Below are 13,074 nucleotides of genomic sequence, written 5' to 3' on the forward strand. Positions count from 1 at the left end.
ACGTGTGGCCATATTCTCTCATCTTAGCTCCTTATCCCAAAATATACTCATTGGGTTTTGACGATAAGCCTATTTATGCTGCCCCTTAACGCACCACTCTGTCCCCCATGAGACTGAAAAGCTCACTTAAAATTTGATTATGTTTAAGGTTATAAATATGAATATCTAGAATCCCATATGTTCCAGAACAAGCTGACTACCACCTGCTGTAGCAGAGTTGGGGGACCAGGCTATAGGACTTACACTGACTGGTGTTTGTTCCCTCTGCTGCCATGATCTGTACCCCCATTTACCACCCAAGTGCCCCATCGGAGTGGGACCCAGGCTCTGACTAGAAAGTATGGGAAGACCAGAATAAAATACCGAATGAACATTTATGAATCCCTTACTATGTACCAGGAATTTTGAGTTAGCCCGCTTTCAAATATTTTATCTTATCAAACCCCAAATCCCTGTGAGATTCTCATTTTATAGGTGAGAAAACTAAGGCTCAGAGAAGTGAAGTAACTTCCCCAAAGACATACTTGGCTTTGACTCTTGTCAGAGAAACAGAACATTTGGCTCAGAGTCATACTGAAATCTTTTTAACCATAACCAACCAGGGGCTGAAATCAAGGACACTGTCAGTTTATGAGCTTAAAACCAAGATCCCTCAACAACCCTTTGCTAAGGGATCCCTCCCAGAGCTACCCTCAATCTGTCTTGGGAACTTAAACATTGTAACAATTCCTTGCATGACAACCTTACCTAAGGTTTCTATGCTTCCATTTTATATAAAATGGGGAAGTTGCAATAGACTCTTTCCTACTTCCTAGGCAAATATCAAGAGCAAAAATAAGTTTTGTGGGTAAGGCTAATTAAACAGAATTTCCGGGCGCCTGGGTGGCTCAGTTGGTTAAGCGACTGCCTTCGGCTCAGGTCATGATCCTGGAGTCCCGGGATCGAGTCCCGCATCGGGCTCCCTGCTCGGCAGGGAGTCTGCTTCTCCCTCTCCCGCTACCCCCTCTTGTGCTCTTTCTCTCTCTCAAATAAATAAATAAAATTAAAAAAAAAAAAAAAAAAACAGAATTTCCACTTTGATGCCTTATTTGATTCAGGGACAGAGACATTGATTTGAAGTACGAACTCTGAGCAGGTACAATGAGGGAAGGAACAGCAACTTTGACCAAAGCTGATATGATATATAAATAAGGAAAGGGATTCAAGCTCATAGAACATAAATACCTAGTATAAGATATCTCTCACTTTCATTTTCTTATTGTCCTAATTTCCTCATTCAGTTATTATTCAGTTATTATTTTATCATGTTTTTCATACAAATCCTCATGATATATCTTATTTTTAGAAAAAAAATCAAGAAATTTTTTTTAAAGATTTTTATTTATTTATTTAGAGAGAGAGAACACACAAGTGCGGGGAGGGGCAGAGGGAGAGAGAGAATCTCAAGCAGACTCCCTGCTAAGTGTGGAACCCAGCGGGGCTGGGGGTAGGGTGCAGAGCCTTGATATCAAAACCCTGAGATCATGACCTGAGCGGAAAACAAGAATTGGACACTCAACTGACTGTCCATATTACCCAAAGCAACCTACAGATTCAGTGCAATCCCTATCAAGATATCAATAGCATTTTCCACAGAACTAGAACAATTAATACTAAAATTTGTATGGAATCATAAAAGACCCCAAAATAGTCAAAGCAATCTTGAAAAAGAAGAACAAAGCTGGAGGTATCACAATCCCAGATTTCAAGATATGCTACAAATCTGTAGTAATCAAAATCAGTATGGTACTGGCACAAAAACAGACACATAGATCAATGGAACAGAACAGAGAGCCCAGAAATAAACCCACATTTTGTGGTCAGTTAATCTATGACAGAGGAGGCAAGAATATACAATGGGGAAAAAAAAGTTTCTTCAATAAATGGTGCTGGAAAAACTGGACAGCTACATGCAAAAGAATGACAATGGACCACTTTCTTACACCATACACAAATATAAATTCAAAACGGATTAAACATCTAAATGTGAGACCTGAAACCATAAAACTCCTAGAAGAAAATATAGGCAAGAATTTCTTTGACATTGGCTGTAGCAACATTTTTCTAGATATGTCTCCTAAGGCAAGAAAAACAAAAGTAAAAATAAACTATTGGGACTACATCAAAATAAAAAGCTTTTGCACAGCAAAAAACAAAACAAAACAAAAACAAAAAACCATCACAAAATGAAAAGCAACCTACTGAATGGGAGAAGATATTTGCAAATGATATATCTAATAAAGGGTTAACAACCAAAATATATAAGTAACTTACATAACACCAAAAAAAATTTTTTCTTTATTAAAAAAATGGGCAAAGGAGGCACCTGGGTGGCTTAGTCGGTTGAGCATCAGGGTTGTGGGATCAAGCCCCATGTGAGGCTCTGTGCTCAGTGTGGAGTCTGCTTGCCCTTCTCCCTCTGCTCCTTTCCCGCTCAAAGAAATGAATAAATAAAGTCTTTTAAAAAAAATGGGCAGAGGACTTAAATAGACATTTTTCCAACAGACACATGAAAAGATGCTCACTATCGTTAATCATTAGGGAAATGCAAATCCAAACCACATGAGATATATTACAACTGTAAGAATGGCTAGAATCAAAAAGATAAGAAACAAGTGTTGACAAGGATGTAGAGAAAAAGGAACTCTCGTGCACTGTTGGTGGAAATGTAAATTGGTGTAACCACTGTGGAAAACAGTATTAAAACTTCCTCAAAAATTTAAAAATAGAAATATCCTATGATCCAATAATTCCACTACTGGGTATTTACCCATAGGAAATGAAACGCTAATTCAAAAAGATACGTACCTCCTGTGTTTATTGCAGCATTATTTACAATAGCTACAATATGGAAGCAACCCAAATGTCCATCAGTAGATAAATGGAAAAAAGATGTGAGATATATATATATAATGGAATATTACTCAGCCATAAAAATAATGAGATCTTGCCATTTGCAACAATGGATGGACCTAGAGGGTGTTACGTTAAGTGAAATAAGTCAGACAAAGAAAGACAAATACCATATGATTTCACTTATATGTGGAATCTAAAAAACAAAACAAATGAACAAAAAGCCAAACAAATGAATAAAAAGCAGAATCAGACACATAAATACAGAGAACTGATGGGTGCCAAAGGGAAGGGGATGGGGACGAGCACAATGGGTTAAGGGGAGGGGGAGATACAGGCTTCCAGTTACGGAATAATAAGCCACAGGAATAAAAGGCACAGCATTCGGAATATAGTCAATGGTATTTTAACAATGTTGTATAGTGACAGATGGTAGCTACACTTGCGGTGAACATAGCATAATATATGGACTTGTCAAATCATTATGCTGTACGCTTGAAAGCTAATGTAACACTGTGTGTCAACTATACTTAAAAAGAATTTTTTTTTAAAGTTGTGACAGATACTAGCTAAGTAATCTCTTTAATTATTCCCAGGAATTCGGGGAAATTACATTTCCCAACCTCCGACGCAGTTAAATTTGGAGGCATGTAACCAATCCTGGTCAACGAAATGCATAAAGGAAGCCAGTAAGGCCACTTGCCGGTGTGGTCCTAAAACTGCATGATCATCTCTGCTCTCTCTTCTCTTCCACAGTGATCAGGGAAATCACAGCTTCAAAGTAATAATGCCAAAAAATTGAATGATCTAGGGGCTCCTGGGTGGCCCAGTGGGTTAAGCATTTGCCTTCTGCTCAGGTCATGACCTCAGGGTCCTGGGATTGAGCCCCATATGGGCTCCCTGCTCAGTGGGGAGTCTGCTTCTCCCTCTCCCCTCTGCCCCTCTGCCCCTTCCCCCCGCCCCCCGGCTTTTGTGCAGGCTTGCGCTCTCTCTCTCGCTCGCTCGCTCTCAAATAAATAAAATCTTAAAAAAAATAGAATGATCTACATGTACCTGCAGACTGTGATAAGTGCAGGAAATAAACTGTTTTTGTATTAAGCCTCCAACATTTTGAGATTGTTATAGCAGTTAGTAATGCTTATCGTGCTTATGTGCTAAGAAAGTTCTGATTGTTCTATCTTTTAATACTGGCAAAACAAAAGGTAGTAAAAATAATTTTGAAACCTTAGCAAAGAATTATACAAATTTATAGCCCATGAAGTGCCAGGGCATATTTCAGGTTCTGGCAGAATTCCTGATATGACTCTCTGTTACTCGTTTCTGGTTCCGTACATTTGGCTTTTTCTTTTGAGAAGCCGCCAACATCCTTTTAATATCCTGAGTTTTTTAGTTGGTTGAATGGTACCTATTCCCCACCCCACCCCCCAAAAAAGGCATGTTCACAACCCAATCCCCAGAACCTGTGAATGGGACCTTACTTGGAAAGGGGGTCTTTGCAGATGTCACTAAATTAAAGATCTTGAGATATGATCTTCCTGGATTACCCAAGAGGATACTAAATCTGATGACAAGTATCCTTGTAAGAGATGTAAAAGATATATAGAGAAGGCCACGGGAAGAGGGAGGCAGACATTGGAGTTAGGCATCTGTAAGCCAAGGAACACCGGGAGCCACCAGAAGCTGGAGGAGGCAGAGAAGGATTTTCCCTTAGACCTTCCGCGGGAGCATGGTCCTGCCAACATCTTGATTTCAGACTTCTGGCCTCCAGAACTGTGAAAGGATACTATTTAGCTGTTTTAAACTTCCGAGTTTGCGGTCATTTGTTATGGCAGCCTTAGAAAACTAATACAGAGTTCACCTTCCCCTAGAGACTGACCAGAGAGTATAATGCAGCATCCCCAGTTGCCCCTGACCTTCTTCTAAGGAAAATCTCATGGGCTCTTTTGTCCTAATGGTTTTTACTGTTAATGACTACTGGAAATAAGCCAGGGAAAACCAAAAGTAGTAACTTGGAGAAATTACAAAGAAATCCTTAAAAAGCTCTGTGTTCTCTGAAATCTGATTATATGGCACCCAGAAGCCTGGGTGAACCTCTACTTTCTACATTTATTTATGAGTCAAGCTCACCAAATAGCCCCTTCCCTCAGTGATCTCCAAATTTTTCTTACCATATGGCTTGTATTTGCTGGTAGTACTTTGAACACACATCCCCATAAAATGTGTGCCTTTGTTTACATTTTTATTGTTATAAAACATACGTAACGTAAACTTTACCATTTTCACTGTCCTTAGCTGTACAACTGGGTGGCATTAAGTACATTCACACTATGGTGCAACCACTTTCAGAACTTTTTCATCATCCCAAAGAGAAATTCTATAACCATTAAGCTATAACTCTCCATTCTCCATTCCACCCAGCCTCTGGTAACTTCTATACTTCCTGCCTCTGCATTTGTCTGTTCTAGGACCCAATAAACGCGGAGTAGTACAGGATTTGTCCTTTTGTGTCTGGCTTATTTCACTCAGCATGTTTCCCAGGTTCACCCATGGTGTAGCATGTATCAGAATTTCATTCCTTTTTTAAGGCAGAATATTAACATTCATCTGCTGATGGACATTTGACTATTTCCACCTTCTGTCTAACTGTGAGTAATGCTGCTATCATTATCAGTGCTTTGGGAGGTATGCTTAGAAGGTGAGGGCTAGGTCATATGGTGACTCTACGTGTAACTTTGTGAGGAATCGCCAGCATCACCCCCCAACCCCCCCAACCTTCCCACCTCCCCCCACCCCCGGTTGGCAGTTTCTCTACATCCTCACCAACACTTACTTTGTGCTCTTTGGTAAGAGCCAACTTAATGGGCGTGATCATTTCTTTTTAATACATGTATCCATTGTACTATAAGTCATTGTTAATTATGAAATGCAAAAATAGAAAATCTGAATTTTAAACTTGAAAAATACATATATAATCTATATTTTTAAGGAAATTTAAATTTTATTAATGCTTCTCAGAACATTGTTTATGCTTAAAATTTAACATCAATGATTTTAGTGAACATAAATGATTAAATAGAACTTGTTATGTTTTTAAAACTCAGTTGAACGTTTTTGTGATGTTGCTGAGTTTTAATGGCTATTATCTGAAAAAAAGCTCTTTACGCAGATATTTAGATCCACATGGAAAAACTATGTAATTGGTTGTAAATCTGGGAGTTTAATTTTCAGTGTTTTTCTGTTAAAATACCACTAGCAAATTTTCATCTTTCTGATATCAGTCTGTTTCTTTGTGAATGAATCAGAAAATATCGCATTTTCTTATTATTACCAAATAGTTTCAAAACTCACTCACACTCTCTACTTGAAGGATATTTTTAAACAGAAAGTTTAGATTGGAATTTTTTAAGTTTGAGAGAGGAAAATTTGTACGTGACACATTTACATTGTTTTTGACAATAAAATCACGTAACAGCGGGAACATTTCCAAACACCCATTTCAGAATGCTTTGTTCATAGCAGGAGTTTCTTTTGAAAAGCAATTACTTTCTTTTTCATTGTTAAAACATCATTTTAAACTTGGAGGATAGATTAAGTGTGTTTATATTTTCAAGAAATGTCTGTTGGGTAGCATACTATTGACAACCACTTGTCAGCACAGAAGAGGACAGCAAATTCGGAACACTTGTCATTGTGTTTTAAAAAATGCAAAATACATCTTGAAGTTAAACAACATTTTAGTACTTTGCCATGAGCAATGTAATGGAACTGTTAAGGTAGTCTTTTCCCATCTCATTACAAAATCCACTGTTTTGTTTCTGTAAAACTAAGTGTACCAGCATTCTCTGTATCATGGAAAAGGCAATACTTCAGGACAGGATTGTAGTAAATCAAAGAGACAGGGGGCAATATCTAGCCCACTCCTTGGTGGGATTCCTGCTTTAATAAAATGCAAAAATGACCACAAAATATCTCCCTCCTAGCCTTTGCAATTGACCTTGCAATTTGACTTTGCAGCTCCTTCCATCAAGAGATAGAGACTACAGTGGACCCTAGAACAACACTGGAGATTAGGGGTGGCCATCCCTGTGCAGCTAAAAATCCACCTACAACTTTGGACTTCCCCAGAACTTAACTAGTAATAGCCTGCTGTTGACTGGAAGCCTTACTAATAACATAAGTAGTTAATATATTTTGGGGGACGTCTGAGTGGCTCAGTTGTTTAAACAACCAACTGTTGATTTCAGCTCAGGTCATGATCTCAGGGTCCTGGGATCGCGTCCCATGTCGGGCTCCCTGCCCTGCAGGGAGTCTCCTTCTCTCTCTCCCTCTGCCTCTCCACCCCTCTCGTGTGCTCTCTCTCACTCACTCTCTCTCAAATAAATAAAATCTTTAAAAAATTAAAAACATTTTTTATGTTATATGCATTATATATGGTATTTTTACCACAAAGTAAACTAGAGAAAAGAAAATGTTATTTTAAAAAAATCATAAGGAAGGGAAAATACATTTATGGTACTGTGTTGTATTCATCAAAACAAAACAAAATAAAAAACCCTGCACAGTTTAAAACCATGTTGTTCAAGGATCAAATGTATTTCCCCTCCCCTTGAATCTGGGCAGCCCTGTGACTTGTTTTGGCCGACGGACTACGGACTAGGGCAGGAGCACCAGGGTGCAAGTTTCAGTTCTGGGCCCCTAGACACTGAATGCTTCTGCTCTTGCCCCTGGAACTCTGCCCCCAGGTGATCAAGCAGGGGCTTCTTAGAAATGCAAATCTCTCCTCTCCTTCCCCTAGAGATTCTGCTTCAGTGGGTCTAGGGATGCACATTTTTATCAAGCCTCAGAAGCAATTCTGATTAGGAGGTCTTCAGATAACACTTCAGAAAAACCTGTGAGTCTTGATTATGGAACAGCCTCAACTCTGAGCATATTATAAGAATCAAAAAATACCTATGAACTGAGGTTCACTCCTAGCCTAAAATGTGTGCCATCTTGGCAAAATTCCTGAGTTCAAATCTGACTTTGCATTTTACTAGCTCCCTGATCTTGAATAATTTCCCTAACCTCTCTAAGCTTCAGTTTTCCTATTTATAAAATGGGAATTTTATTTAGCTCTTAAGTGAGTTGCAAGAATGAAACGAGATAAGCACTCAACACAGAACCTGGTGCACAGCAGATGTTCAACTATTTATTATTTTTATCTCAGTCTTATATTGTTATCTTTAAGTACCTACTCCTCTCAAAGGGTTCATTTGCATTTCTGGACACCTCCAAACCCCTCAACAAAAACCCTGTCTCACACAAAGTTAGGCTCTGGAATCAGTCACACCCTGGTTCCTGTTCCAAACCCCACACCTATTAGCATGTGACCTTAAGACTTAACCCAAATGTCAGTTTTTGAAACTGGGACAAAGGTGTTACCTCATACCACAGGGCTATGAAGATTAGAAGAGTCAATGTATGAAAAGCCCTCACCCAGTGCCTGGCACATTGTAACCCACAGCAAATACTGCCTGTTAGGGTTATTTCTTCAGGGCTCATCCTCAGACATCCTGAAATTCCAATCAAGAAAAGACACCTGCAGGGGCGCCTGGGTGGCTCTGAAGGTTAAGCGTCTGCCTTCAGCTCAGGTCATGATCCTGGGATCCTGGGATCAAGTCCCATATCAGGCTCCCTGCTCAGCGGGGAATCTGCTTCTCCCTCTGCCCCTCAACCCCCCTTGTGCTCTCTTTCTCTCTCAAATAAATAAATAAAATCTTTAAAAAAAGAAACAAAGAGAAGACACCTGCAGTTTTCCAAGAAACCACCTAGAAACTCAATGGTAAGGCTGCATCCCAGGTGTTCTTAGAATCTGATGGGAGTATCCCGTAACATGGCAGGGTAGACCAATCAGAAGCAGAACCCCCAGGGAAGAGGAAAAAGAGGGACCTCTAGAGGTTTTCCTGAGGCACCAACTCTGAAAGCAGACACCTCTGGTATTTGGAGGCGCCACAAAAGGAACAAACTTGGTCTTGCTGGACTTGCATTGTCCAAAGCTCACCTGTGAGAACAGTGAAGGTAAAGTGTGTGTGGCCAGCAAAAACAGGTCACAGCTGCAAGGCCCAGGGAGTCGTTTGGGTCGATGGTAAAGGCATCCTCCCTTCTCCATTACTGCTCTCAACACCTAAGCCGGGCCTCCAAGCCCGCTGTGGGAAAAAGCACAGCCCTTTACCTGGTCCTTCTGCCCCTCGCTCTTCGGTTCCCCCTTTCCATTCAGCACACTGTGGCCAGAGGTATTTACCAAACCCCGATTGCCTTCTTTTACACTCGTGGGTAAAAACCTATAGTGACTGCTCCTATTGGGTCCGAAGTAAAAGTTTCGTTCTTACTGCACTCGGCCTTGACCCTTCACGTGTATGAAATGACTCTTACTAAGAACATCAGCAATTCCCCAACTGCCAGAGGCAGGCGAAGGTGATGCTCTCCCAACATTCAGGTAGCCCAAGTTAGACAGCTTGGAGTCCAGCAAAATGCACGCGTACCCTGACACCTTACATCTAATCTCATTGCATTCTAGCCAGAATAAAACAAGATCCTTTAGGATGTTTTAATATGTATTAATAATAAATCCGATGTAGCTGATCATCTTCCAATATTTTGGGTTTTTTCACTAGTGTATAACCAGTGACTTTTTGTGACAAGATTTTTTCTAACACTTTTAAATCGATTTCGTTTTTTAAGGAAGTTCCCCAAACCAGAAGCCCTGGTTATCATCAAAAGTCACTTGCTTGGGGAGAGATTCTCCATAATCATATCCTGTGTCTTACTTCAGGAATGGAGGGTGGGACTCTTCCACAAGTGATTCTTGGCAGCCAAAAAGAGGCAGTGAGCTGTCTCTAGAGGTAAAGGAATGTCCAGACTCCATGAAGTGTGACAAAGTTGCCTTGCATTTTCCCAGAGCCTGAGGAAAACTCAAAACAACAACAACAAACAAACAACGATGATGACAACAAACCCAAAAGACAAAACTATAACACTGAAAAGCTTGCCTCACGTGTGAGCATTTTTCTGAGACTGAAGTATTCCTTCTTCTCATATTTTATAACCTTTCCACTGTGGTAGAATTGCCATGGAGGGGTGCCTGGGTGGCTCAGTCGTTAAGCGTCTGCCTTCGGCTCAGGTCATGATCTCAGGGTCCTGGGATCAAGTCCCACATCGGGCTCCCTGCTCGGCAAGAAGCCTGCTTCTCCCTCTCCCATTCCCCCTGCTTGTGTTCCTGCTCTCGCTATCTCTCTCTCTGTCAAATAAATAAAATCTTTAAAAAAAAAAAAAAAAAAAGAATTGCCATGGAGAAAGAGAGAAATACTGAGAGAATAGGAGAATGACGTGGCTCTGAGGAGAAAAATGCCTATGTTGTGTCCCTGACACCCCAGCTGAAAGTGCGACAGGAAACATTACACTATGTGGGGCTGCACGGCTTATTTCCCTAGCGTTGGAGGGTCCTCTATGGCAGGATCAACATTGGGGGAACCTGGAGATGTCTACAGATACCTCATAATGCCTGTTAATTTTTCCTTTTTTTTTAAAAAAAAAAGATTTTATTTATTTATTTGACACACAGAGAGAGAGAGAGCACAAGCAGTGGGGAGTGGCAGGCAGACAGAGAAGCAGACTCCCCGCGCAGCAGGGAGCCCGATGTGGGGCTTGATCCCAGGATCCCAGGATCATAACCTGAGCCGAAGGCAGATGCTTAACTGACTGAGCCACCCAGGTGCCCTAACTTTTCCTTTTTAAAGATAAAATCTCATTTAATTGATTACAAAGCGTCCAACTAAGACAGATAGGGCCATCTAAGAGAGTGTCTTGTCAATTCCCAGATGGAGTCTTGCACCAAGCAAACTGCAAACACTTGAGGAGGTAATGTAGGATCCAAAAGAAAAAAAAAAGCCTTAAAAAAATGTTCTTACTGGGGCGCCTGGGTGGCTCAGTTGTTAAGCGTCTGCCTTTGGCTCAGGTCATGATCCCAGGGTCCTGGGATTGAGCCCCGCATCGGGCTCCCTGCTCGGCGGGAAGCCTGCTTCTCCCTCTCCCACTCCCCCTGCTTGTGTTCCCTCTCTCGCTGTCTCTCTTTCTCTTGTCAAACAAATAAATAAAATCTTAAAAAAAAAAAAAATGTTCTTATTGTTAGTGGTGGTCTTGTTCTGTTCCTTAAAAAGATTACATGGGCCCTCAGTATTTCAGGAATCCCTGAGAATTATTTATGGGAAAGCAAATATGTTTTAACCTTTTAGCAAAGGAGAGAAACGTATCAAAGCCCTCGTTCAGGAGAGGATCATCCTTGCTCCTCCTCTGCCTCTAGCAGAAAATATGGCAGTTACTTTCAACTTAAATATTTCTTAAAATGTCCAAAGGATCAGGGCTTTACTCTGTGATTCTAAACAATAACTTCTTCATAAACCACACTTCTGGAGCTGATAATCAGTTCCAAAGCTTATTAAAGTCTTTAGTTGGAATGCATATCCAAATCAAAACATTTAACCTTTTAAACAAACCAATTCAAAAGAACTTTCCACCATAGCTTTTATGGAACCAGATATCAACCTAGAGGGTACATAAGAAGGACAAAGTACATATTTAAAATGCAAATCCCTGGCTTCAACCCAGAGATACCAACCCAGATGACTTCAATACAGATGGTTCAAGCTACAATCTGAAAAACATTTCTTTAGACTTTAGACAACTGAACAGAAATTGCTAAATACCATCCATCCTATCTTGTTATAGAGCTTGTCAAGGAACCATTCCTGTCTGCCTACTGGACAGAAAGAAAGGAAATTTTGTGTGGCTAGCTGTGTCCTCTCTCTCTTAAGAGGAAAGCAAAGCCCCCACCCCAACAGAACTCCTCTTAGGTCTCCTTGGCCCAAATTGGTTCCCTTGGCTGATGAACGCTACAAGGGAGGCTGGAAAAGCTGACAACAAGACTGTCATGATCAATCTAAGTGCTTAATGACCCGTCCCCTGGGGCTCGGCACATTGCCACCCTCAACACAATCAGGACCCTGTCTGTAAAGAAGGTGGAATGAAGACCAGACAACTCCTAGTGTCCACCTCGAAAGGGAGGGAAGCAAACATATGTTGAATACCTACTACATGGAAAGTTCTGGAACAAGTACTCAAACATTTTTAAATATCTCATTTAACATCATAGCCCAAACTCCCCTGTAAACAGAACTCTTTACTTTCACCATATCCCCTCTGCTGCCTTTCAGAGTTATCACAGTATAAGTCCTCATTCTAGACCCCTTTCCAAAAAGACTGCCTTTTAAAAGTTTCCATTTAATGTAATTTTAATCACTCAAAACTGAGTTTTCAAGTTCGTCTCTAAGCTATATTATCTTTTTTTTATTGAGGTTCTTTGTTCTCTTTTATTTCTAGCAGTAAGAGAAAACTTTTCATGAAAACCTTGGGCACAATACTTTTAATCCATTAGAGATATGAACAAAAGGAACCAAATCCCTTCCCTATTGTTCTGAAGATTTAAAAATATAAGGAACTTAGGACTCCCAGTACAGCTATTATTTGGTATGTGGTGATTGCCTTGAGATTGGGACATTAAAATGTTTCTTTTGTTCTCATTTTTTAAAAGGAAACTAAATGCAAAGAAAAATGTTAATACAATGCACAGGATACAAATTAAAACACGCAAGTCAGGAAATGCAAAGGTGAATGATCTCAGAGGAACCTTAGCTCGAGGACACTGACCCCATGCATGAGGATCTGTCAGCACGACACATTTGGTGTTCCTGCCAATAAAGCTGACATTCTGGCCACCAACCTTTGTGAATCTGTAATTGCCTGGACAGTCATTATAAGTGCAGAAGTGAACAAACTACTATTGGAATTATTGCTTTTTAAAATCCATATTTATTTGTATTCTCTGCATTTTATCTGCTTTCAGAATATAATTCTTTGTATTCACAAATTTTTAGTTCCAACGACCAGAAGAAATGTTGCTGAATCGACAGGAAGCTAAAAACTCTGGTCTATTCAGTGAACGGTTCAGTCAACACAGCCCTAAACTGAGTCAGACTGAATGTCTGACAGTTGAATTATTTGGACGTTTTAGTGTCATAAACAACCGATCTCCCATAATAGAAGGCAACTGAGCATACATCACCCTGATTTCTTTGACCCCGTGGGGTT

Source organism: Mirounga leonina, unplaced genomic scaffold (genome assembly GCF_011800145.1).
Source record: "Mirounga leonina isolate KUSES-001 unplaced genomic scaffold, KU_Mleo_1.0 Mir_357, whole genome shotgun sequence".
In the NCBI taxonomy this organism is placed as follows: domain Eukaryota; kingdom Metazoa; phylum Chordata; class Mammalia; order Carnivora; family Phocidae; genus Mirounga; species Mirounga leonina.